Here is a 27,487-nt window from a genome sequence, read left to right on the forward strand (position 1 = left end):
TGTGTGTTTGTTTGTGTGTGTATGTGTGTGTGTGTCTGTTCAAACTGAATTTTCCCTTTGAAATCAGTATTTCATAGTTGTTACGCTTCTACTGCTTCTGAGAAGAAGCCCGTTACAAAGTCTAGTTATTTTTTCAGACCTCTGCTAACTGTTTGAACCTTTCTTCCTGCTCCTGTTTTAAAAATATGCTTCTAAAAGTAAACCTTTTTCTGTACCCTCTACATGAACTAAACTGTTGAGTTCACAAGCTCATTAAGAAAATGATATTGTTTTTCACTTTCAATTTGTCTCTGACTCCACTTTCGTGTTCTTAAATCCTGGAGTTCACACTTGTGTTCATAATTCCCACACTATATTTCATAAGGACTATATGTCATAACTGAAGGAATTTTTATTAAGATTAGATGATTTATATAATTAAAGATATGCATGTAAATATAAGAATACAGAAAGATACTATGTCATCTATTTCAGTAATAACATTATCTAAAACTACTGGACAATGCCACAAAAAGAGCTGCAACATTGACCCAGTGGGAGGAAGGTCAAGTAGGCAGGGCCTATTCTTCTGGATGGTAATAATAAGATGGTGATGGTTGGGATGAAGTTGAAGATGCTGATGCTCCCTGATATGCAGGAAAATTCAGAATATGCTTCTTGTGATAAGTTTGTTAAGCTCACAGCTGCCCCTAAGAGGGTCAGGGGAAACTTATTCTTCGCTGCTTAGGACCCGAGTGTGGATACTCAAAGTCCACGTGCAATGCCTGAAAAGACAGAGCTTAAGAATTGGATGAAGTAGGACCGTGAGGCTCTCTGACTAAGCAGGAAGCTCCGAATGTAGTGAGAGACATTGTCTCAAAAATAATGTGGAATGGGCCAGAGTTGTGGCTCAGTACGTAAGAGAACCCACTGTACAGATGGAGGACCTGAATTAATATCTTTAACACCCATGCAAGAAGTGAGGCGTGCCCACACATACCTGTAACCTTAGTGCTGTGGGGCAGAGGATTAAGAGAGAGTGGAGACAAGAGACTGTCTTGTGTTAGCTAGATAGCAGGTTAGCTGAGCCAACCACAAACTCCATTTTCAATGAGAGAACTTTGTTTTTTTTTTTTTTTAAATATTTATTTATTTGAGTGTTTTGTTTGCATGTATGACAGAAGAGGGCACCTCCATTATAGATGTTTGTGAGCCACCATGTGGTTGCTGGGAATTGAACTCAGGACCTCTGGAAGTGTAGCCAGATACTCTTAACTGCTGAGCCATATCTCCGGCCCCGAGAGAACTTTGAAAGAATAAAGAATGCAGTTATAGGGAAAGACACTTGATGACCTCCTCTGTGATGTGCAGATGTTTGTACATACATATATACCAACACATGCATGTTTATGCATGCATGAAACTAACCCACACAATAAAGTGGAAACCAGTGGAAAAAAAGGATACTGTTGAACTCTGGCCTCAACATACCCAGCACACACAGAAACACATACATAAACACACACATTTATACACAGAAGGAAATATAGATGGGAAGACCATAAAGGTTTCATTTTAAATATTCAACAAAACAAAATTAACAAGGTGAGGTCAGCAAATCCAATAAAAGTTTGAATATCATGCCTAGTTCCTAACCTGGACCTGTCTTCAGACTCCAAATCCAGAGTCAAAAACGTAGAAGAACATCTTCTCAGATCCCACACAAAAGAACGTGTACCTCAAGAGAATTTTTCATTACTGTTTTTTGATGGGGTCCCATTTAATCCAGGCTGAACTCAAGCGTGTTCCATAGCCAATAGTGACCTCCCATCCTCCCGATGCTGTCTCCTCTGTGTTGGGTTTGAACCATATATGTAGTCATACCCAGTTTATGTGGTTTTGGAGATTAAATGTTTTGCCTTGTATATGCCAGACAGACACCATATAATCTAATCTATACCTCCATTTTTATACAGATCTACAGCCCTTTGTTCAGATAACAGTATACTAGAGTAAGAGAGTTACAAAGACATTTCAAGGCCAATTGAACACAGGAGCCAGGGTGACCTTCATATCTGGGCACATGAGACACCTTAACTGAAATCCTCCATCTTCATTAAAGTGGGAATGTATAGGGACAAGAAAATTGAAAAAAAAAAAGGGGAGGTGTATCTGAAAGTTGACTCACAACATGTCCTCTTGATCTGGAGAGTCACATCAGGCTCATTTCACTTGTCTTTGGGGGAAATGCATAGCATGAAGGAAAGTCTTTGAGACCAGTAGCTTTAGTGGAAGGTGTGTTGTGTAAAACTTTCCTCTTTTCAAAATTCCAATGTGAAACAAGAGAACACTGGGGTTGCTATTATGGAAGGGATGTGCTTGTTATATGAAACTAGTGGAGGTGAGTGTCAGGAAGTGGTGGTTATGTGCACAATGTAGTGTGTTGCTCAGACTTCTTCTCGCTAGCATCCAAGGAGATATTTATTCTTCCATTAGATGCCAATAGATTAGTCTGGGTTCATTTACAAGTAATGTTTAGAGGGAACTACTTTCCCAGAGGTTATGTCCCTAGGGAGTCGACAAGCACTGGTAACCAGGGCATTGTAGGAATGCAACTTTTTTCCTTCCTCATGAGCAACCCTGCAGGACCCCACACCAGAGCTGAGGATTTCGTTATATCTGCTGCTGGCTCTCTCTCTCTCTCTCTCTCTCTCTCTCTCTCTCTCTCTCTCTCTCTCTCTTCTTACTTATCTTTCTCCTCATTCTAATGAGATTTGTTCTTGAGAAATGGTAGATGTTCCCTTCATGTCAGGGGCAGTGCTTGATTGCAGAATTTATAGATAATTTGGGAAACATTACATGTAATGTTAAGTGGAATATGACATATGTGACAGAGTGAATGTAAAATATTGCCATACTTACTTTGCTAATGAATTCAAAAGAGAGAGAGAGAAAAAAAATACATTTGAGTTGAAGAAGTGGTGCGCCAGAGTGGCAAGACTGTGATGAAAACTTATCTTCTCTGCTTTCTGCCTTTCCAGACTTTATAACTTGGAATATAATATTTTAAACCATAGTTTACATTATTTCAAACAGTTGTAATATACAATGTAAAATAAAAACATCCTTTATCAAAAAGCTATACAATGTGCTGTGTTTGAGAAGTTGGTTGCTATTTAAAAATAGCATTAGCATAATGTGATGAGTTAATTAATAAAATGAAGAGAGCTGCAGCTGCTCATCTTAAGACAGCTATGCAGTGTTTGGGCACGTCATTGTTAGCATTGTAGTGGCTCATGTCTGGGCTCACAGCCCAAAGGAAAGCTACAACCGGACCCAGGGAAGCAGGATCAGCAGAAATACAAATATATTTTGGAGAAAAAAAATCATACATCTTTCAGAAAGCTTGATTCTGAAACCAACAGACATATATAAAATGCCAAATATCGTGCTAATATTATATTCAGCATATGCTAAGCAGTTTTTGGTTGGAGGAAGGACGTTGAATTTGTTCCAGCTGACATCAGTAGCATCATTTAAAGTATGTTTTTTTTTTTTGAAAGATAGAGTGATATCACTATGAACGAAATAAGTTAAAGAAAAAAAATGAAGGCAACAAATAGCATCTTATTAAGACATGAGTGCTTTTGCTGTATATGTCATTCCTGTTTACAGGTTGCATTTTTGTGTTATTGAAATCATTTCAAAACAGGACAAAACACATTTTATAGGCAGGACTGCTATAATGTTGCCCATATTGCACAGGTGAGAATATCGTAAAGTGTTCATGAAGCATTTTGAAATTGAGCTAAATCTTAAAAAAATGGTTATGAAGAGACAAAAGGTGAATATTTATTTATTTATATGTATATTTAACAACAGTGGTTCAAGAAGATGAGGCCCTGTTAATGTAGGACGGTGTGAGGGGAGGAAAGTGGAGGGATAGCACTGTATTTATAGTTTAATTAAATAAAATCCATACATTGCACTGTGGCACCATGATTATAAGAATCTCATGTGAAATGTCCTAAGAAGGTCAAGAAAGAGAAGCAGAAGGAATCTGATTTGATGGAGCAAATTAGGATGCTTTTTGAATTTAAAGTAAATATTTTAACTGGTTGTCTGGTGCCAAATGCTATCCTAAAAACATACATACAAATAACATTATATGAGTGGGGTAGATTATGCTTAAGAATATATATGTATATGCGCACACACATAGATATATGCATGCAATAACAATTAGTGAAAAAGGAGGTGATGAATTTAAAGGAATATGGGGAGGGATGTTGAGAGGCTTTGAAGAAAGGAAATAGAAAGGAGAAATGTAGTAAGTATAATCTCAAAGAAAAAGCAGTAAAAAAAAAAAAGAAAGAAAGAAACATAATGTGTAATTTATCCTATCATGGTTTCATTATACTCAGCCAGTGGTATATTTTTAAGAGTTAAAAAAAAAGTATGTTTATAGATGTGTATCTGTGTATGAGTATATGCACATGAGTGCTGTTGCCCACTGATGCCAGAAGAGTGCATCACATCCCCTGGAGCTACAGTTACAGGCAATTGTGTGTCTCCCAAAGACAATGCATGCTCTCAACAACTGAGCCTTTTCTCCAGCCTGACTTTAGTGACTTGAGTACCAGCCTACCATAGAGATGATAGAAATTGACATAGTCCTGGTCACATGATAATGTACAGAGTAGGAGAGGACACATTTTTGTCCTTTTGGTTTTTCTATTTTTCTCTTGTCCTTACTTTATTCTTTGTCATAACTCATTTTGATATTATTTTTAGAAAGAGAGAAGTATGTTTTTCTAATGCCTGTCACTGTTCCATACCTATATACATCCAGATCACAGTTGTTTTCTCAAGCACGGATTCTCTCAGAAGACACTCTCCCGTCCCTTTGCATAGAGGAGAAACCAAGGCTGCTAGAGTGTTTGTACTCAGAGCCCATCTGGCTTAAGATATGATCAAATAAGCTAGAGGTTTAGACAAAATGATGGATTGACACTTAATTAAGAATATAATGGAAGAGAAATGAGTTGTTCAGGTTAAATGCCTCTTGTGGAAAATATTTGCAAAAAATATTTTGTATTTGCTCTTGCTTAGAGTAAAATGATAAATTCTGTTCATTGTATGAACGCACTGGGCATTTTCAGAGAAGTACATTTGTGAGAATTCCAGGAAGTCGGCTGTGAAACAGTCCCTCCTAGAAATGGCTGCGCAAACAAGACTGGAATTATGGCAATGTCATCAGCAGGTTAACAGGGAAGGGGAAATTTTTCCATGGTTCCACCCAGAGACAAAGAACTACAAACAGCTAGTGACAACAGGGAGAAATACACCTGACAGGCTGTGATCATATGGGGAGGGAGGAGGGACCCTTCTGTCACAGGCCTAGGGGAGGGGAATAGGATGAAAGAGGGAGGGAGGGGGTAACGGTGATGCTACAAGTGAATGGATAACAATCTAGATGTAATCTGAATAAATTATTTAAATAAAAAAGGAGGGAAAAAAAGAGAAACTGGCCATTTCCCAAGGATGAGTATCCTTATTGGTTATCCAATAGCGGCCTGCCTTGAAATCATAAGCACACCAACAACACACGTGGACTCAGCAGGTTGGCATTTATAAATAGTTGTGCATACACATGCATGCATGCATGTATATGTACGAGTAATAATAAAAGAAAAGAGGCTATCATATCAAGAATGAGAGGGTATGGGTAGAGTTTGAATGGAAGGGTATCTGGGAGGGAGGAAAGGGGGAGTATAGGGATACAACCTTATTCCAATGGAAAACATTAAAAACAAGACAATCAGGCATTTAAGTTTTATTCCTTCTCAAGTCTCTAAGGTGGGGCGGGGGTGGGGGGTGGGGCGGGCAGGCATTGAAGACCAGATAGATAGTTTAGTTTACAATCAGGTTTAGTTGGTTAGGAGATATGATCTTTTTAGATTAAGATAAAGGATTTAAGTTAATAGAGATGAGATAAGATATTGAATTTCATCCAGAAATTTAGACCCAACAAGATAAGAAAGATGTTTATTTCAAGTTTGACAAATACAAATAGCCAAATCACTATAATGGTAACATTTATATAACTCATGATTGTCTCATGGCTCTCCCTGCTGTATGTAATTTGTTTTATTCATATGTAATAAAATAAATATATACGTTAAAAACCAAAACAATCATAACCATTATCATTATTGTTATTTTGGTTTTTCAAGACAGGGTGTCTCTGTGTAACAGCCCTGGCTATCTTGGAACTACCTTTGTGACCAGGCTGGCCTTGAACTCAGAGATTCAGCTACCTCTACCTCCTAAGTGCTTGGATTAAAGAAATGAGGCACCGTGCCTGGCTCTTATTTTCTTCTTAAATCTGATCAAATGTTGCTAAATCAAAAATAACTATTTGCATGCCTTAACAGTTTTTCCTATATATTTTTTTTTGTTGACAGGTTCTCATCAATAGAAAACTTAATATAAAATTTCAGAATAATATACTCTTTTGCAAGTAATAGGAATATATATATATATATATATATATGTATATATATATATTGTGTGTGTGTGTGTGTGTTGTGTTCATGTGTTCATGTTCCCCTTCTTTCTGCCTCCCTCCTTCCCTCTCCCTCTCCTCTCCTCTCCTCTCCTCTCCTCTCCTCTCCTCTCCTCTCCTCTTCTGTCTCTGTCTCTGTCTCTGTCTCTGTCTCTGTCTCTCTCTCTCTCTCTCTCTCTCTCTCTCTCTGTACTCAATGAGCATATTCATGTGAGAGTTCAACTGTGAAGGCCACAGAATAACATTATGAGTCCATTCTTCTCTTTTTCTCCTTTGTTTGAGACAGACTCTGCTGTGTATACACCTTTGCTGGGCCCTAAGTTTCCAGGGTTTCTTCTATCCACCTGTGCACAGATGCATTGAGATTACAGATGTGTGCTATTGTGTTGAGCTTTAGATTGTTCTGGAGGGTTGGACTCAGTCCTCATGCCTAAGGGGCAGGAGCTATCTCCCCAGCCCATCAACGCTACCTATTGACATTTTATGATTATATATGGAATTGTCTACTAGGACAAACAGATCTAAATCAAGTATAGCAGATTTGTACTGTAGATGCACATGCTGTGTCAGTCTGTATAAGAGAAAACAATGTAGAGAATAAAGTTGGGAATCTTAAAAATGACGTGGAGCACTATGTAAGATTATTTCTGCACAGTCTTAAGGTATAGCTTCTGTTTGTACACGGGACATGCTATCCAATCACTTCCCAAAGCAGCCTTTTGCATCTCTAAGAGTTTGCCAACAAGGAACTTTTGAGATTCAGCTAAAGTATTCATGGGGACGCTGGTGTGTAGCAGCTGTTGAGCATAGGATTGGCATCGTCTTCTAATACACTGTTCTGTACACAGTTTCCCAAATACCTAGGAGGTCTGCTTCTTTGAAAATTTGAAATTATTCATTATCATTTAAAGAAATGTATATGTGTGTTCTGTTAACAATAGGCTGCGATAATTAATCTTGGTTGCAGTACTGATAGGATTGGGAAAAAAGTATGAGGTTACTAAAACACACCTGAGGGTGCATCATGAAGTTAGGTACATAAGGAGCTAATTTCTCCTGAGAATGCCCAGAATCTGAATGGCAGGATTCCATAGTCTGAGTACATGGTTAGAACCCAAAGGAGGAAGGAAGACAGAGAGCTAGTGAGTGTGTGAGTGTGCGCGTGCGCGCGCGCGTGTGTGTATGTATCTTGCATCTCTGCTTCCTTGTCTCTGAGATGTGAGCTGTTCTGCTTTGCATCACCCTTGCCAGGGTGGAGTGACATCTCTGAAGCCATGGGCTGAAATCACTTCTCTCCTAAGGTGGATTCCTCATGTATTTGTCACAGTGATAAGAAGTCTGATCAGCACTGTCCCTGATACATCTCTTTTATGTAATTTGCCTTGTCTCTACATCTCTTTGTCTCTTTGAATGGGCTTTTAAAGAGTGCAGCATTTTTATAACACCTACAAAAATTCATTTTTCATGAGTTTATATCTCCAAAGGAAATAGGCTTAACATTTATATCTTTTTAAAGTTAACATGTTGGGGAGATACTTCCCTGTAGGATCATGCTCTTAGTATGTGTACTCAGGAGAGTTCGTGTCCGGTCTTTCTCACTTTATGCTGTGTGAGGACATTTTGAAGCCAGCCTTCACCAGAGGCCAGCCATGCTAGTGCTATGACCTTAGACTTCTTAGCTCTCATGACCATGAATTGAATCGCATTTAAGGCAACTGAAGTGTACTGCTCATGTTATAGTACCCAAAGGAAGATACTAAAGAAAAAAGTAACTGCTTATATATTTTGTGCAGTATAGTAAATATCCTTCGTTACAAAAATATATGATTAAATTTTCAATAATAATGTGAATTTAAATTGTAAAATGCTTAATAAAAATGCTAATAATTTACCAGTGATGCTGAAAAGAAAGATAATTAGGTCTGTGTTAAGAAAAGGACCTAAGACAATATGAATAAAGGACTTTTAAAGGATTCTGAAAGAAAGGCAACACACTATTAAAGCATTATATGTTGAGGGTCAGGGAAATAAGTAATTATACTTGTGATGTATGCAGATATTAGTAAGCAGCCCAGTTCAGTTGGCTGTTGGTTGTCCAAATGGTCGGCCCTGAAAACACACAAGTAACCTTATGTGGACTCAGCACATTGTATTTAGGACTATATATCTACACACACGAACATGCATGGATACAATAATAATTGATGAATTAAAAAACATGAGTTTGAAGGAAATTGGGGAGGGATATATAGGAAGAATTGGAGGGAGGAATGTTGGAAAGGAAATATATTTTCAAAAATAAACTAGGAAGAATGGTAAGAAACAAAGGTTTAGGTTTCAGTTGAGATGAAATAGTGGAAGCTCATTGCTTTACTGTTCCTGTTGTGATGAAATGCTCTTACAAAAGCAACTCAGCTGGAGATTCATTCTGGGTCACATTTGAAAGGGACTGTGTGTCACAGGAAGGGCATCAGTGTACCAGGAGCATGAAGCAATTGGTCCCCTCACACCTACCACCAGGAATCAGAGAATAATGTCATGATGTGGCTTCTTAGTTTCTGTTCTTTGTGCATGTGGCTCAGGATCCTATCAGGGGTGGTGCACTCAATGGGGAGCAGATCTTTCCACTTTCATTAATGCAGTCAAGATAACCTCCAGTAGGCCCATCTCTACTGTGATTTAAACGTTTTTCATTTTTGACAAGTAACAGTAACCAACACAGGCACAAATCCTATACTCAAAATTCTAAAATAATATTTTCTGGAGGGTAAATTTTGACTTGACCAAACAAGAGTATTTTAGTAGCTAAAGCCGGCGATCCTGTGATAAGAGATGATTTAATGAGAAATATACTTAACAGCTGCAATATGCTGGCAATTCATTTTTTAGCAAATTATAAACCATATATTTCCCAAATACAGCCTGATGATGGATTGCATAGGTACCAAGAAGGTTGTGTATCAAAAGACAGATTGGCGAAGTAGATTCTATCTAAAATATATGGTAAATAGATCTCTTGAATCAACGACACCAGTGGTTCTCAACCTGTGGGTTGTGAGCACTTTGGGGGTGTGTGTGTCATATGACCCTTTCGTGGGGCTTGCATATTAGATATCCTGCATTTTAGATATTTGCATTATGATTCGTATCAGTAACAAAATTTCAGTTAGGAAGAAACAAAAAAAGTAATTTTATGGTTGGGGTGGGGTGACCACAACATGAGGAACTTTATTAAAGGATTGTAGCATGAGGACGGCTCAGAACCAGTGACCAACTCAGAGAATGGCTGAGGAAGTTCGGCCTTTCCTTAGTGAAGGGCTTGTAACCTCCAAATGTTTCTAGCAAGCCACAGAGGTCACAGTGAAGAAATGTAAATGTTCTTGGGAAAAGATGCATAGTTTATCACTAATGCAGGTTTATCTAGTCATCTCTCTGTAATATCACTTTCCCCACTTCTATGAAACGGACTTTTCAGTGGGCTGTTAACAAAGTGTGTAAATTTAGGTCTTTTCTTGTTCAGCGCTGTCTGTGCCTGATCTTTGATTTTTATCTCTGTCTCTTTACAGCTATTATAAGAGACTGGGATCTTGAATCCACCGAGTAATGTTTAATCTTCAGTTAAGTCCCAGCTACCCAAGAACCTTTTCTAGCATTCTGCTTTAGTGTTCTTAGTGCCTTGGCAGTGTGAGGCAGGGATGAGTCATATTGAAGTTGAGCTTTTTTTTGCCAGCTAACACTATGTTGTTCAGATTTCTACGATTGCTTGCTTGGAGAGCTGCTCTCTCCCTGCTGGTGAAGATTAAAGGTCAGACTGACCTTTGATCACAGTCTCTCCAGATCTGCTTCCCTCAGCCACTCTTCCCAGCTGTGAACCAATCTTGACATCCAGTCTTGGGCTCTGAGCAGATCCACATGCGAGCATGTCTTTCTTCTGTGTTAACGTCTGTCACCAAAACTAGCTCAGAAAAATAAAGTAAGTCCCAGGGTCTCAAAAAATTGTATTAGCTATCTGCAGGGTGAACTGCAAACAGTTTTTTCAAGAATAACCATAATCCTCTCTGAGTGTTTGTCACTGGGTTCTTCCTGGGATGGAAGAAAGGCGTGTTGCTGCTATTGTGTAAAGCGCCTCTATGAGGATCAATTGTTCCCACAAGAAAATGTCAGTGTGGACTCCAGTTCAAATTTTTGTTAGAAGAGGTAGAAATGTGAGGAAGTTTGTTAAAAGGCAAAAAGATTTGTTTATGCAAGATGAGTCTGCTTTGAGGATCTATTGTAGAGAAGGATGACAAGTGTGAGTGATGCCATAATACGCTTCAGATTTCCTTGGGGAGCAGATTTAAGTGCTTTACACACACACACACACACACACACACACACACACACACACCACACCAACTGTGGTAATTGAATGAGAGAGAGAGAGAGAGAGAGAGAGAGAGAGAGAGAGAGAGAGAGAGAGAGAGAGAGAGAGAATAATTTTATTTTACTTTTTTTTGGTTTTCGGAAGCCGGGTTTCTCTGTGGTGCCTTGCCTGTCCTAGACTCACTTTGTACACCAAGCTGGCCTTGAACTCACAGCGATACACCTGCCTCTGCCTCCCAAGTGCTGGGATTAAAGGCATGCATCACCACTGCCCGGCCTCTATATATACATTTTTAAAAATATATTTTATTAATTTATTCATATTACATCTCAATTGTTATCCCATTCCCTGTATCCTCCCATTCTTCCCTCCCTCCCATTTCCCCCTTACTCCCCTCCCCTATGACTGTTCCTGAGGGGGACCTCCTCCCCCTGTATATGCTCATACGGTATCAAGTCTCTTCTTGGTAGCCTGCTATCCTTCCTCTGAGTGGATGAGGCCTCCCCATCCAGGGGATGTGGTCAAATATGGGGCACCAGAGTTCATGTGACTGTCAGTCCCCACTCTGCACTCAACTGTGGAGAATGTCCTGTCCATTGGCTAGATCTGGGTAGGGGTTCAAAGTTTACTGCACTTATTGTCCTTGGCTGGTGCCATAGTTTGAGCAGGAGCCCTGGGTCTAGATCTGCCCATCATAATGTTTTACTTGTAGATTTCTAGGACCCTCTGGATCCATATATATATTTAAAAATTATCAGTTTGTGTCTTTGATAAGGCTGAAGAGACACATAAAACAGATGATCTTTTACATATTCTCCCCACCCTGAAGATTGTAAGGGAGCAACACTCCAAGTTCTGCTCCTAAAGTATCTAATGATGCACTGAGTGTTCCCCCCTGGGGCTTATTTAAACAATCACACTTGCCTCACTAGAGGAGATGCAGTCTTATTACTCTCTCTTTCATACTTAGTATTATAGCATTAAGTAAGGATGTGTGCATAATATGATAAACTAGAAGGGCATTTAATTAATTATTTAATAATATTTAAATATAATAAATTATTATTAAATAATTAATAATAATAATGTTATGGATTAGATGCACAGTTCTCCCCTATATACTTATGACTTGAGTGTTTGTTCTCATTGTAGTCGTCTTTTGAGAAGCTGTGAGGTCAGGAAGTGACTGGGATGGAATTTGGGGGTGCACTATCCCCCACCATCTCTTGCTTTATTCTCTGACCTATGTCCAAATGATGTGACCATGATGGTCCCATGCCAGGCATTTCTGTGATCATGATGACCTGTGAACTATGTGGCACACTTGGACTGAACACTGAAAACGTGAGCCCAAATAACTCCTTAGTCTTTAAGTTTCTTCCTCCCATCTTTTGGCTTAAAATCAATAAGTACATGAGTAAGAACAACTATGGCCCATTACCGGTATGCTATAGTCACCACTTACAATACTCCTTGTGGTTTTCTACTGATTGCTTGTCAAAAGCACTTTTCTTTTAGCCTAGCCACACTTTTTCCTAGGTTGCCTGGTTTCCCTCTTTTCTGGTTGCATGCCTTTCACTCTGGATTGCTTTTCCTTTAACTTTTGCTTTGAATCTACCAATCCTGGTTCAATATGTCTGTTACTCCGCTGCTTCCAGTATTTTATGTTCATATTGTTTCTTCAGTATCTATTGGCCATTTATCCACTTTTACTCTTTTAAAGCATCCTTCAGAGTAATTGAGGTGATAAGCTGATTTTTTTTTGGTTCTGTAACTGTTTATGGTTTTGTTTCTTTTAAACTATTTCCTGGGCTTGGGTAATGGGTAAGCAGTTAAGGCTGTTGATGTGCAAACATGGAGACTTGACTTGGATCATCAGCACCTAGGTAAAAGCTGGTCTGAGGGTAAGAGGAAGGAGACAGGTGGATCCTCTGAGTTTCCTTAAGCAACTACTGTAGCAAAACTTGAACTCCTGGGCCAGTGACAAAATTTTGTGAAAAATAGGAAGGAGAATAATAGAGGGAGGTGCCAGACATTGGCCTCTGGTCTTGATATGTTCGTGCACAGGTATGTGCATCTCTCTTGGACACATACATATGTGCATATACCACCCATATACGTATGTACATAAAACCATTTATTTCTTCAGCACTTATAATCAACTCTCAAGAGTAGTGGAGACAAGTAAATGCACTCACACTATTATTTAAATTTCAGGAAACATCTGTTTTTAAATAATTATATATATATCAATAATTACATATCATTGTGTATCAATAATTATGAATAATTATAACCTCTCAAAAATCTTTATGGTTAAACAAAAAGTGTAAAAAGATGATACTTTAGTGAGATGGTCTCCTAGTTAGTATTTCCCGTCAACCTGACAGAGTCTAGAATCATCCAAGAGGAAAATCCTGATTGTAGAATTACCTAGGTCAGATTGAATTGTGTGTGATTATAGATTCACTTTGGATGTTTGTCATGGACGCAGGAGGACACATCATGGTGTGTGGGGACCAGAATCATCCTCCTGGGCTGTCTAAGAACACTAGGTAATCATGAGCTGCTGAGCCAGCAGAGAAACCAATAACCAGTTCCTGTGTCGTTCTTGCCTCCACATTTCTGTCTTGAGTTCTTACCCTGATTCTCTCAATTATACATTTTAAAGATATTGTTTAAAATATCACACTAAAAAGATGAGAAAACAAACTGCATATAGATAAGTCCCATGGTATCAGCTATTCTGCAGCAATTCCAATTTTCTGGGTTTGGTGGTTTATTCTAGTGAAATAACTCAACGCTAAATTCATATGACGAGTGTATAGAACAACGCAGGTTGGATTTTTTTGCAAACTTCCTTTGAGTCCCTAAGAATTTTAAAGCCAAGATAAGAAGAGTCAAGATGAGTCAGTGAGTCAGTGGGTAGATCCACGTGTGTTCTAAACATTGAACATTGATAGGACTACAGAATGAGAGAGCCCTGTGTCAATATACCAGGCACAGGAAATACACGGTGAGTGAGGAAAATATTTATTTTCTGCTTTGAAGAAAACAATACACGGTAGTTTGAATGAGATTGGCTGACATAGGCTCATATATCCGAATACTCCATTCCTAGTTAGTGGACCTATTTGGGAAGGATTAGGAAGGGTGGCCTTTCTGGAGGTGTGTCACTGGAGGCAGGTCTTGAGATTTCAAAAGAATCATGCATTTTGAGTTTCTCTTTCTCATTGCCTGCCCCTCATAACTGAAGATGTGGACCCCCAGCCCCTGCCCGGTACCCTGCCTTCCTGCACACTGTTCTGCTTCCCAGCATGACTCTGTTAATCCCCCCAAAGTTTTTCTATAAGCTGTCTTTGTTTATGGTGTCTTCTACAGCAACAGAACAGAGAATTCCAACCAGTAAACATTTTTATTTGGCATCATTAACAGCAGGAGTGTGACTTTTGCTATTGCTGTGTTCCTAGTAAAATCTACATAGCAGGGAAAACGCTAGAGGAAAGAAAAGTTTTCAAAATGAAACCCACCAATTTGTTAATTTTGCTCCTAAAAACTTTTCACATATGGTTACATCTACTCCACTATTTTCTCCTCCAATGCTACCCAGTTCCCAACACATCTTCTTACCAACTTCTTATCTTTTTCTTATTTTTGATAGCTCACTTAGTACAATCAGTGTTTTCTAGTGCTGGGATTTTTGACTGGTTTGAGTTTCTTTTCTTCTTTTTTCCTTTTTTTTAACCTAAAAGGTTCAGTAAAAACTTTATTTTAAGAAAATTATTTATTTAGCCACTTTACATCGTGGTTGTAAGCCCCTCCCTCCTATCCTCCTGCTCCCACTCTCCACTCTCCCTTCCTCTTTCCTGCTCCCCCTGCCCTATTCCTCAGAGGAGAGCCCTGCACCATCAACAGCACATCCCTTGCATCAGGACTGAGCACATCTTCCTCCCCTGTGGCCTGGTGAGGCAGCCCCGCCAGAAGGAAGTGATCAAAAAGAAGGCAACAAAGTCCATGTCAGGGACAACGCCATCTCCCCTTACTAGGGAACCCACATGAAGCCTGAGATGTCCATCAGCTACATCTGTGTAGGGAACCTAGTTTCAGTCCATGCATGGTCCTTCCTTGGTGCTTTAGTCTCCACAAGCCCTCCTGGGACCTGGTTAGTTTGCTCTGTTGGTTGTCTTGTGGAGCTCTGTTCCCTCTGGATCCTTCTGTTCTTCCTCCACTCTTTCATAAGACTCCTGGTACTCCACCCAATGTTTGGCTGTGAGATTCAGCATTTGTTTTGATCTGCTGCTTGGTGGATCCTCTTAGAGGACAGTTATGTTAGGCTCCTGTTTGTAAACCTAGCAGAGTATCGTTAATAGTGTCAGGGTTGGCTCTTTCCCATGGATTATTGGAGATGAACAAGTTATGTGAAAGGACTCTATTTTCTCAACAAAACTTCTGAAATCCACATAAGTTGCCTAACAGATGAGTCTCCACACTTCTACCCAAAAGACTACAGAATAGGTTATTTTTTTTAAAGTGGTGCAAATCACCCAGCCACACATTGCTGAACACAATTGTAGTATCAGCTACTTTGAGGCACAGACAAGAAGATCTCTTCATCTTGAAAGCTTGAAACCAGATTGGAAAGCAAAGCCAGAACCAGTTTCAAAGAAACAAAATGAAAACAGATATAGGTAATACAACTTTCCACATTTTAAATGACATCATCTAGTGTCAGATTTCATTGTCACGCAAAACAAATAATTGAATCAGCTTTGTGTTTTCTGATTTTTTTTTGTTCTCAATTAGGTATCAAGGGGTTAACAAAATGTCTTCTCAAGAAATCCAAGGGAATTTAATACAACACACACACACACACACACACACACACACACACACACACACACACACACACATTCCCACTAAAAACAACTCCCTCTCCCCTCCAGAAAATATGTTCTTTCCTGAGAATTTTATTCTGCAGCGATTTATTTGGCTAGGCTTTCATGTGTGCATACCTGCCCCCACCACACACACACACACACACACACACACACACACACCACGGGTAAGATGTGGGAAGGAAAACATTTGTATGCCTTGTTCATATGCAATGGTAGAAGAAGTGCCTAATTCAACTTTCCAATAACCGTCATGGTCATTAAGAGTGAATGAAGAACTTGAATACACAATCCTGCTATGGTGGGGATACATCTTAATTACTGACATCTACACTCTGTACAGTGTCCCCTTGCCCAACGGTTTGCTGAGTACTATGTTCTGAAACTGACTTTTAGGAAGAGGGCAGCTATTTGAAAGAAAACCAAGAAATACTTTTGGGCAATCATTGTCAGTAAAACCTGAGAGGCTTAAGCAAAAGAGGAAAAAAAAAGTCCTCAGGATAAATGAATATTCTGGTGACTTAATTAAAGTCTTAACAGAAATTGTTAAGTACTCATAAGATTTGAGAGTAAATGCAAGAAAAGCATAGGAAAAAGCTTTGAAGCATTGAACCAAGTAATTTAAATACAGTGCTTAGAGATATGGTCTGTGTTTTTGAATTTTAAAAGGGAACCTATTGCTTCTTTCTTGCTGTAAAACTAATAGGTAACAGAGATTCTTACACTAGACAAAATGATTCATCCTCTTCACCACCCCCAACCTTTCAGTAAGTGTTTCAAAACTGAATGGGAACTCCTCAGTAGCCATATCATGCAGAGTAGCTGTCTACAGCCCTGAGCCCCATCCTGTGGCTCATGTGAGCTTCTCTGAAAACATGTGCCTGAAGAATCTTTAGATTATCCCAAGCTGTCTTTATAGACCCCTGCTTCACAATCCATATGGACACCACACAGATCTGGAACGTAGCATAGAGCTAAAAATGTCGCTGCAAATTATTGGGAATCATGATTCTGGCTTCAGTAATGCAGTCCCTGTACTTATATTCTCTAACCAGATGCATCACCAATAACTTAAACTAGGGACAGAACATCCTCATCCTCATCCTCATCGTCATTGTATATGCATCTTAGTATTTAAAATTATCTTTGTGCATCCATTGATCAGTTTCTACTTTTTAAAGTATGTAATAGATTTACTACAACTTGGGACCATCTTCATATAAATAGCCTATTTATACTTAAATTTTAGTATATCATACTGTCCCTTAAGTATCCTTTCCATATTTTAGTTCCTTGTACACTTGGAGATGTTTCAATTAACCAAGATTAAAATCAACAGTATGCTCTCCTATGTCTCTTCTGCATTCACCCACTTAAGAAGTTGTAGAGCCTCTTTTTTCCCTTATTTCTAACCTACATGCCTTATTTTCCTTTGAAAGTTTACACAATAATACGATTTATGGCTCAAGATTTAGCAGCCTGCATGATACCATTAATCATGATCTCAAATCTTTTTCATAAACATCACCACGTTTTCTTTCACTGTGGAATTAAATCAAGTAGAAATTTATATATATCCCTATCCAGCAGACTCACAGATAAAAGCATAAATTCACTGCTTGCTTGTTCTTTCAACAAATTTTCATCAGAGACAATTCATTCTCATTTCTGTTCATTTCTATCTTTCACTTCAGTCTAACTCAGGTCTAACCCTTACCGACCCACCCTTGTTGCCCAGGACTTGAGTTATGAGGGTCCTGGTATATAGATACTTGTCTTATATATTATTTGGTCATTGAACAAGTTATGAAACTAAACTCATAAATGTTTCTTTTCTTTTTTTATATCTTCAACTAGCTGTCTCACATTTGTAGCAATAAAATATGAATATTAAAACATTGAGTTTCTATTCTAGGCTGCAGAATCTTGTTAAGGGAATGGCCCTAAGTGCGATCTGTGCATACCACTCTCTTCTCAGTAATACCCAGTGCTGAGATACATACCAAGCCAGACAATTCTCCCTGTCAAGGGAGGCTCTAAAATGCCTTCTTCGCCACACTGCCAAGCCTTGTGAACAGACTCCCAGCTGCCAAACAGACAGCCCTAGTAACTGGATTCTAAAAAAGACCTGGGCTTTACCATTTGTCTCTCTTTATTCTTTCCCTCCAGGAACACTCCCCTACAAATTCTAAAGGACAACTCCAAAACACTGCCTCTTTTGTGAGGCACTTTCCTCATTTTTCCAAATCTTTTTTTCAATAACCCGTCCTTTCTTCATTCCACCTTGTGGCCATGATCTTTCTTTTTTCAATGTTGTTATTTCTGCTTCCAGAACATAAGCTACTCTACGGTAAGAGGAATGTTCATCCCCATTCCTCTTACGGTTCTTAACATCATGATTTAGTAAATATTTATTATTAAACTTCTTTGATTCTTGGAGTACTGAATATTATTATTATGTGATATTATGTGACATTTTTATTGCTATACACACTTATGAGATACATATAGATGTGCATGCAGTATATAGCCATTTAAGAACATTTGAAGCACATAAAATGTACAACGGATAAGCAAAAGTCGTTTGCTATTCTACTTCATAGTTAACAAGGTGACCTTTTAGGTGTGTTTTTAAGTGTTTTCTATTCTTTTGTAAAATAAGTTACTTTGTGATTTATTGATTATATTTTGCAATTAGGAATTGTTAAAAAATGCTATTTACTGATTCTTAATATCCTATCTTACAAATACATTATTAATTTATCCCTTCTTCCATGAAAGTAAATTAAATGTGATTCTAATATTTTACCAGTTACAAAATGTAAAAGTCAAGGAAACATTATTGAATATAAAATTTTGTAGTTAGTAAGTTTTTTTTTAAATAATTAATGACCAGAAGCACATGAGGGGACACGATCACTAGATCTTTTAAATTTCTTTCAAGAGTATTTTATGTCTGTGTACCTGTAACTGGTATGACAATTTCTTTTCCAAACACCATTAGCATCCTTTGATCATTCAGAACAATGCATCCTGTAGTTTCAAATGTGATGGATAAAATGGATAAGTGTCCTGGAATATGCATTTATGGAGATTTGTCTGGTTTTATTGTAATTCACTGATTTCAGTTCTTCTGGGATATTTTGTTATGTGACTATTCTTCTGGCCATTTGGATGTGACATCAGTGGGTCTGGATACACATTATTTTAAGTAGTTTAAAAGTCAAAAGTAAGAGAGCTGATCCCTTATTGATACCCAGGCTAGTATAAGAGGAAGGCCTTCCTACTGCCAGCTGATATGTGGATGGGAGCTATAGGCCTCAGTAAGAGCTTGACTTGCAACCTATTGGCGTGACACTTGTTAGAAAGTGAGTGATTTTACTGTGAGTCCTCTTCTTCTGTTGGATTTTACTGAACTTACTACCTAGAGGAGTGTGAGAACATTTGAGAATAGCTCCTGTAATGTTTTCAGGCACCCCTCAATATCTGATTGCATAGGCACATACCAGCAGTCAAGGACAGAACTGAGGCTGTGTTTCATATGAGGCCGGGCGGTTGCGATTTCTTTCAGCGTATGATCAGCCTTCCTTGACAGAGGAACAGCTGAGGGAATACCACACCTGTTTTGCACAGTAAGAGAGGCATTCTGCCCATTCAGTTACTGGGTGACTCAGCATCTTACAAATGAGCTGTTTGCAATAGCCCTATTTTGGGAAATAGTGGATTTATTATTAGAATTTATAAGCTAAGAGTGTCGCATAATATCTCTTTATATATGTATCGAAAATACAACAAAAAGAAGGAAAATACAAGGTGTAACAGTATAGGTATTTTTTCTCATAAATAATAAATGTATCACTCTTATTTACAAGGGATAATTTAGTGGTGAAAGGTGAGAAATTTAAACAACTCAACTAACAATATTTTCATATTTAAAAACAAAATAAAAATTGGAAATGGTAGCCTGTATTATGATACAGTAATTACAGGATCATAAACAGACCCTCATTTTTAACATGCTTAGGTAGAAATCACATGCTGTCTCCGATAAGAGAAATGTTGTGTCATGTTCTTCTTTGGGCCTATAAGTTTCATCAACTAGAGCAGCTTTGCCATTCATTTCAGGCTGAGCGATCCGAGAACATTCTTCCTGGTTCCCTTGAAGGACAGATTAAAAACTCATGCATTGTTCAAACAATGATTGCTGATTGTAAGGTTATCAAGACAATGTGGTCAAATGCCTCCACCCTCCGACTGTTGTGTGATACTTGGTCTCCCTATAGTATATGTACAGAACAGTTTGAATGGTATCCTTCTCCCAGAGGAGTCACTGCTAAAACAGGTTTGCTAATAGCGTACAGTAGGGACATATGTTCCTCCACTCAGTCTTTCTGAGACCTTTCTATGCAATCTGTTTTTCAGTTACTGTGCAGGAATTGAATTCCAAGAAAGCACAGTGGAAACAGCAAAGAAGATTTTGCTCTGGGCCTTGGTTTCCTGAAATTTTTCACACCCAAGTTTTATTGAACATAGACTGGGAGAATGAGAGCCTGCTATGCTATTAATGTCCCCCCCCCCTTTTTAAGACAAAGTCTTATTGTGTAGTCCTACGTGGAAACCAGCTGATAATCATCCCGCCTCAGTCATCTATGAACTGGGATTACAGGCATGCACCAACATGCTTGATGGAAATGCCAAAATTTTAAATAAAATGTCAGTAGTGATGAAAGCATATATAAGTATATAGTACATTCTACAACTACTCTGATGAGAAATACATACTGACATGTGCACTTATGACAGACAATCAAAACAATAGCTGACAAGTTGTTCGAAAACAAATATGTGGTTAACAATGCAGGGCAAGCCTTGAACAGTAGTCTTCTGATTAAAGCATGAATCTCAAATTGTTTTCTACATATTTGTGTAAATTTGGATTAAGATGTAAACAGCTGGCAAGATAAAATCATCCCGAAAATATTGATGCTTCAAAAATTAAAAATCCAACAAAGAATCTTACTTAGAAAGTCACAGAAAGACCAAAAATCAAATCACTCTTTTCTTAACAATTTTTGAATGATCCATTGGGGCAAATCCACATTATTTTCTTACCTTTTTGTTTTGCTTTTTTTAAGACGGGGTTCCTCTGTGTAGTGTTGGCTGGCCTGGACTCACTCAGATCAGGCTGGCCTTGAACTCACAGAGAGCTGTCTGTTTCTGCCTTCCCGAGTGCTGGGATTACAGGTGTGTGCCACAGATTACGTTCTTAAAGCACTCAAGACACATGTTTTAGATGAATGGTGATGAATTTGTGTGGATTGCATACATTTTGTTTCAGATACCAGTATCAGAGAAAAGGACCCACTGTCTGCTCAGTGTGGAATACAGTGCCACATGTCTTTGGAGGTTGACTTGATTCTTTTTTTTTTTTAACATTTAAAAAACTATAATATATACATTTATATCATTACACATATATACAATAAGCTACCTATAGCAAGAAGAACCATGACACAATGAGGAATTATATAAATGTTACATTCTTAGTGTTTTGGCTATTTGTATTTGGCAGCCTTGAAGAAAACATCTTTCCCATCTGAATGTAAATCAATCTCCATCGCATCTTGTCATTATCAACTTAAAACATCTATCTAGACGTAAAAACATCTTAACCCCTAAACGACTAAGCTTCATTGTAAAACTAAGCTACCTGGTCTTCAACTCCGTCAGAGACTTGAGGTGGAATAAACTTGATTCCCTGAGTATGCCGGGAGGGAATTGACTTTTCATATTGTTTAACTACATGTCATTTCCTCTTCTCTGGGCAAGTGTTAAAAAGCCTGGTCATAGGGTATGTGGTTCATTTTTTGCTGTAAAGATCAGAGCAGTTTCTTTACTTGTCGCTGAGACATCATTTCTTTGTAATGCTATGCAACTAGCCAGGATCGTTGGCTGCTTGGGTAGCATGGCATGTTAAGGAGCATTTACAGGAAGGGAGATGAGGAGTCCCGTAGCAAGAGGTCAATTGTTAGCTAAGCTTCATATATGCCTCCTATGAGGATCGACACCTTTGTTTCCCAACCTGTTATTTGTATCCACTTAAATACATTTGTTACTAATTATAAGAATGGCACAGAAAAAACCATTCTTATTAGCTGGAAATTAAAGAGTTTCTTGGTGGTCTTTCCTCAGTTTGGCAGAACACATAGAAGCTGGAATATTTCCTAAAACTCTTGTTTTGTCATGGGAGTGAGTGAATAACTTGCTAGAACCGTCTGTCCAGAAACAATGATGGAAACATAAGACCACATATCTGTAGTCTAATTCTTTTCCATTCCAGATGTCAGCAGTGGTTGGTGGTGGTGGTGGTGGGGGAGAATTGACAGGAAATAAGATTTTGATCAAGTTCCAGCTTGACTTCTTTCATGAATCTGACATTTCAGCAAATGAGATACCAATACTTAGTACTACCTATAAAAGATGGGAGTAATATTTTCAAATAGTATTATCATGCGATTCAGAAATGATATTCCCGGAAGACACAGAAAGGTAAACAGTGTGGTTAGCATGTCAAGGCACAGCTATTGTAGTAGCTTTAAACACAGTGGTGGAAGACTAATAGGGTCTGGGACAGAACCGGCTGTACCAGCAGCTATAGCAATCTCTTGTACTTCCTGCACTGCAGCTCAGAAAGCAATATTGTGTGCGCAGTTTATCCATGGGCTATTACAAATAACAGTTAACACAGTTCCAAGCTTCTATGCAGAGTTCCATGTCATCTGTGCAAATCTTAACTGAATAAGATTGGAAACCTAGGGTGTGACGCTTAAAGCAGCCCTCTTGCTTTGAATGGTAAGAACACGAGTGTCATTTTAAATGGTATTTTTAAATAGTCAATACTTGAATGACAGTACTCTTCGCAGTTATACCAAATGCATCATAAAGGAATGATGCAGTGCTTTGTATCCTAGTAAAAATTTAAGAGTAGATTAGTGAGCCAGGCCTGTGGGCACAGGCCTGTATCCCAGCTGTGTGGGAGCCTTACCCAAGATTGTGAGTTCAAACTCTACCTGGATTGCAGAATGAGTTCAAATCAATTTAAATAGCCTCTGTCTCAAAATTAGAGAAAAAAAGATAATGGACCTGAGAGACAGCAAGGTGGCAAGGTGTGTGGAAGGTGTCACAGAAAGGACAGGAAAGAGGGAAATGTTGCAATTATGCTTTAATTAAAAAAAAGTGTGAGAAAAGCCAGGCTCCAGGGGAGCAGGTTAGTGGTAGGATATTTGCCTAACTCATGTGATAGATTCAATCCTCAGGTCTGCAAGAAATGAGGTAGATTGATAATATGAAAGATGTAATCCCTGGGTATTGATTGCTGCAATTTATAATTTCATGTGTACTGTTGTGGTGTGCTCAGTGTTGGAAATACTTTGAGTTGTCTCAAAAACATGTAAAGACGACAGAAGGAAAAAAGGAAAGAAACTTGACATAGCTAATAATGAATGGACAAATTACAAATAGTTTTGCCTAGTGAAGACATTTTGAAATTAATTAATTCATCATTTATTTTATTTGTTTTCTTTAAATCCTGATTGTAACCCTTTCCCTCCTTTCCTCCCAGTCCCACCCTCTCTCTTTCCCCTAATCCCCCCGCTACTCCTCAGAAAAGGGACCCCGTCACCACCAACCTATTACCCCAGACACCTTTTAAAACTATTTGACTCAGGAACCCTAGACAGTCACATTTATAAAATGGTACAGTTTTCTCATTGGTAACTTAAAACCACATCAAAATTTACTCTAGTCTTTCCCATTTGGCAACATTACCAATAATATTATCATCACAGTTTTTATGTTCTAGAACATTAATTTACAAATTTGAATAACATACTAAGAGTTCAAAATCTCTATCTGAGGCCCACGTTTTTGTGAGAAAAATATGAGCAATTCATATGAGCAATTTGCTGATACACACATGTATTAGACATATGTGCTCCTTGTTCACAAAGTTTGGAGGGCTGAATAAAAAACAGAAGCATTGCTTTTGACCCTTCCTCATCTTGTAATTGATTGCAATAATATCCACGTTGGAGAGAAGCCACACTGTTTGCTGGAGTTACTTCTTGATTTACCATTTCCCAAAGAAGGATATTTGTTTGAGTGTCATGCCAGCACAGGATTGGAGACATGCTGATGTCAGGGGAATGTTGGTGAGCTCATCCTCTATTCCCTATAGCGTTGAGGTGATACATAGTGTGCAGCAAGCGCCAAGTGCTTTGCTGAAGAACAAACAAAAATGAATGGGAACAGCGAGCTGGGAGAAACTCTTGGAAGGTAGAATGCACATCCATTTTTCTTCATCCTATGTTGGCTTTGCTCTCCCTAATTATTAGGGCACTTCCTATATTCCTGTTTGCCGGGTAGAGCTGTGATTTAGGCAGAATCAATGATAGGCGCCTTGTACATTATCTTATATTCTGTAGTGCTATTTTGGGCCAAAGGACTGCCTTTATAACTCATTATAAAATACCCTCAGAAGTGCTTTTCTTTTTATAAAGTGGTCTTGTTAGTGAGTATGGGAGCCATGCATTTATAAGATATGCTCAATAAATAATAGAAATTTGAATTCAGCATTTCCATTAAGTATTGTTCCTTACAGAAAAGGAAGTGTGGTTTGGAAAAGACTGATTATTTAAATAGTTTCACTAAGCAATAAATATCAGATGGTATTTCATTTGATGAAATTTGCCTACCTGTGTTCTGCGACATATTTGCAAAGTGCAGGGAATATAAACATAAATACAGCATAGTTGGTCTGGGTTGTATGCACAAAGCAGACATCTTTCCGAGCAGTTCAGGAAAAAGTACATTTATTTACAGATTGTAAGCACTTAAAGCTTAATGGGGAAAAAACCTTGAGGCAATAGAGCTCCTGGAGAATTGCTGCAAAGCTGTGTGTTTCAGTTCACATGCCTGTGGTTGGGATTCAGAGGCCAGCGAGCTGCTGAGATCATAATTATTGCTGTTGCCTTGAAGGCCTCATGCCTTCTAGATGTCACCTACAAAGAAGAAGGAGGCAGGGTTGAGGTCCTAAGTGCTATAGTCTGGGTGTGCCTGCACATGGTGAAGGCAAGTAGGTGACTGGATGTGGGACCCTTCTGGATGCTGTGTCCTGAAAGAGAGCCACTGCTGTCCAGGAAACCACCACAAAAATTGCCTGCCGGCTCATATATCTGGTAGAAAAGTAATGGTGTCAATATTGGTAACGACGGTCTTAGTAGCCTTCTCATTTGTCCAGGGCCATAGTTATTTCAAGAGTGTCTGAAATTTAAACATATGTTGGAGTCAGAGAAAGCTCAGCATTGGAAATTAATTTGAAGCCACATGAGGTAGCTACCATCTTATACCTGGTATAAGCAGATCTTGTCTGGATAAAGGCATCTCCAAGCCAGCTTTTAGATGCTTGATAATTAATGTTACAAAACTTGAGGTCAGCATAAACAGGATGAGAAAAATCAGTAGAGACAACAAATAATTTACACTCTCAAGAATACAAAAATATTGTGCACAAAGCTTTTAATATCAATGATGAAAATACTCATTATGAACAGAGACCAAGAATTTAGCAAATAAAGTTTGTGTGTGACTCTATTTTATTTCTACAAGATTTGTAAAATTAGAAGGTTGTAGTAAACCAGAAAAACAAAATAGCTGGAATTGGCCCACAGTGCTGGGGGAAGGAGGAGTGTAAACTGATTCATTGTAGACATGAGGAGCATGCACTCTGGGAAGCAGCACCAATGCTGAGAAAACGGAATTTCCACTCGCTTGAATGGGCATGCGATGGATGCCCTGAGAGCTGCAGTCTGGACCATGGCAAATACACAAGACATGAAACACATTGTGCATGGATGAGAGACAATAAGTCAACTACCATAAACCATAACATAGTCATAGTACTCATTGCTGATAGAACCACCCTAAAAAATAGTGAGCATCAGAAATGATGCTATGTGGCAACAGATCATATATATGCATATATATGCTATATGATAATACACATGCATATATACTTACACACACACACACACACACACACACACACACACACACACACACACTATATATATATATATATATATATATATATATATACTTGTAAAATATCCTCATTTAAAAATCATTTATTGTCTTACACTGGTACATGTTTTGAATCAGAGAATCTTACTCAAGTGAATGTTTACATTAAAAATAAAACACTAAATTGCATCCTCACTGTGACCATTACCTTTTATTTGTTCCTACTCATGTTCTGAAGAAGAAAGGAAAATGCTAGTAACTTGTGGTACTCCTTGAAAAACAAGTCTAGTTAGAGGAGTTTATTTTGTTGTTTCTATTTGTCTGTTTACGAAGGCCAATGAAGTAGGTTCCTGTGGAGTTTTGAAGTAACAGAAAAGAGTCAGGTGCCTTGGAAGAGAATCCTCAATATATTCAATCTGGTGTCAAGATAGTGAGACATCTGGCTTGGGTGTTCATTTATGCTAGACACTGGGCCACAGGTGCACAGATATGGAGATCAGACCTCACTTTGTCACTCTGGGCTTTTGGTGATGGTGAAGTAGACTTTCCCAGCATCCCACTTTTCTCCCCTGGAATGAGCTGAACGTTTTGGACACTCAGTTAACCTACTGAATGTATCCTGAAGTTTAAGTACCACAACGCTGGGATTTCATTTTGCCTAAGCATGATTCTTTTCTAGTGGTTGAAATAAGGAAAGGTGAATGTTTACAATAAAACCTAGACATAATTGGAAGAAAGTGAGGTGTGTTTTTAGTGTATCCCAATTTTAAGTTTTAATTTACTTTTTAAATTTTGGTGTGAAGAGAACTACAAGGTATGTTGTCTTCGTGGAGATTGGAGAACACCTTATAGGCATTGCTTATTTCTGTCTGCCATGTTAGTTCCTAGGCTTGAATGCAAGCTATCAAGTGCCCTTACCTACACTCACTCCTTCTGAGTTATTCATTTACTTATTGTGAAGTTGGGGGTAGGTGGGTTCATCAGAGTGTATGTTTGGAGGCGAGAAGACAGCCTGCAGGTTTTCTCCTTACATCCTATGGGGCCCAGGGATTGAACTCAGATCTTGAGGCTTGGCAGCAAGCACTGGAGCTGTCTCACTCGCTTTTCTATGGAAACGCGTTTTCATATAAGGTATCATTCCCACTACAAATGACTGCACTGACAGTTAATAAAATACTTTAATTAGAAAATATTGTATTATAATGATGAATCATTTAAATGAAACATTTATTCTACATGAATCCAGTATTTGATACTTCTTTCTGATCTGCCTACTTATTGTGTTTTTTTTTGTGATGATAATAACTGTTAGAATTTAACAGGCATATAACAAGCAGTCTGACAGATGCTGAAATTCTTTCCAGCAACCCGCTTGTTGGAAGGATTTGCTTTACTACACATTGTTGTAGTTTATTTGTTTATTTTTCATATTGTATAATGTTTTATTTTTTCATGGTGGCTAATGATTTTTTTTAAAAAATAATTTATTCAGATTACATCCCCATCCTTATCGTTATCCCTTCACGTGTATCTTGCCGTTCCCCATCTTCCTCCCTCATTCAACTTATTCTCCTTCTCGAGACTTATAACAGACAAGGACCT

General features: G+C 38.4%; 1 protein-coding gene across 1 annotated transcript in view; it reads left to right on the forward strand.

Annotated features, from left to right (window-relative positions):
- The window catches only part of CLVS2 (clavesin 2), a gene marked incomplete at its 5' end in the record, with an annotated part of 86,373 nt that overhangs the window by 34,863 nt on the left and 24,023 nt on the right, over window positions 1–27,487 (forward strand). The window lies entirely within an intron of this gene.

This window comes from Acomys minous (genome assembly GCF_964271855.1).
Source record: "Acomys minous genome assembly, chromosome: 3".
Lineage (NCBI taxonomy): Eukaryota > Metazoa > Chordata > Mammalia > Rodentia > Muridae > Acomys > Acomys minous.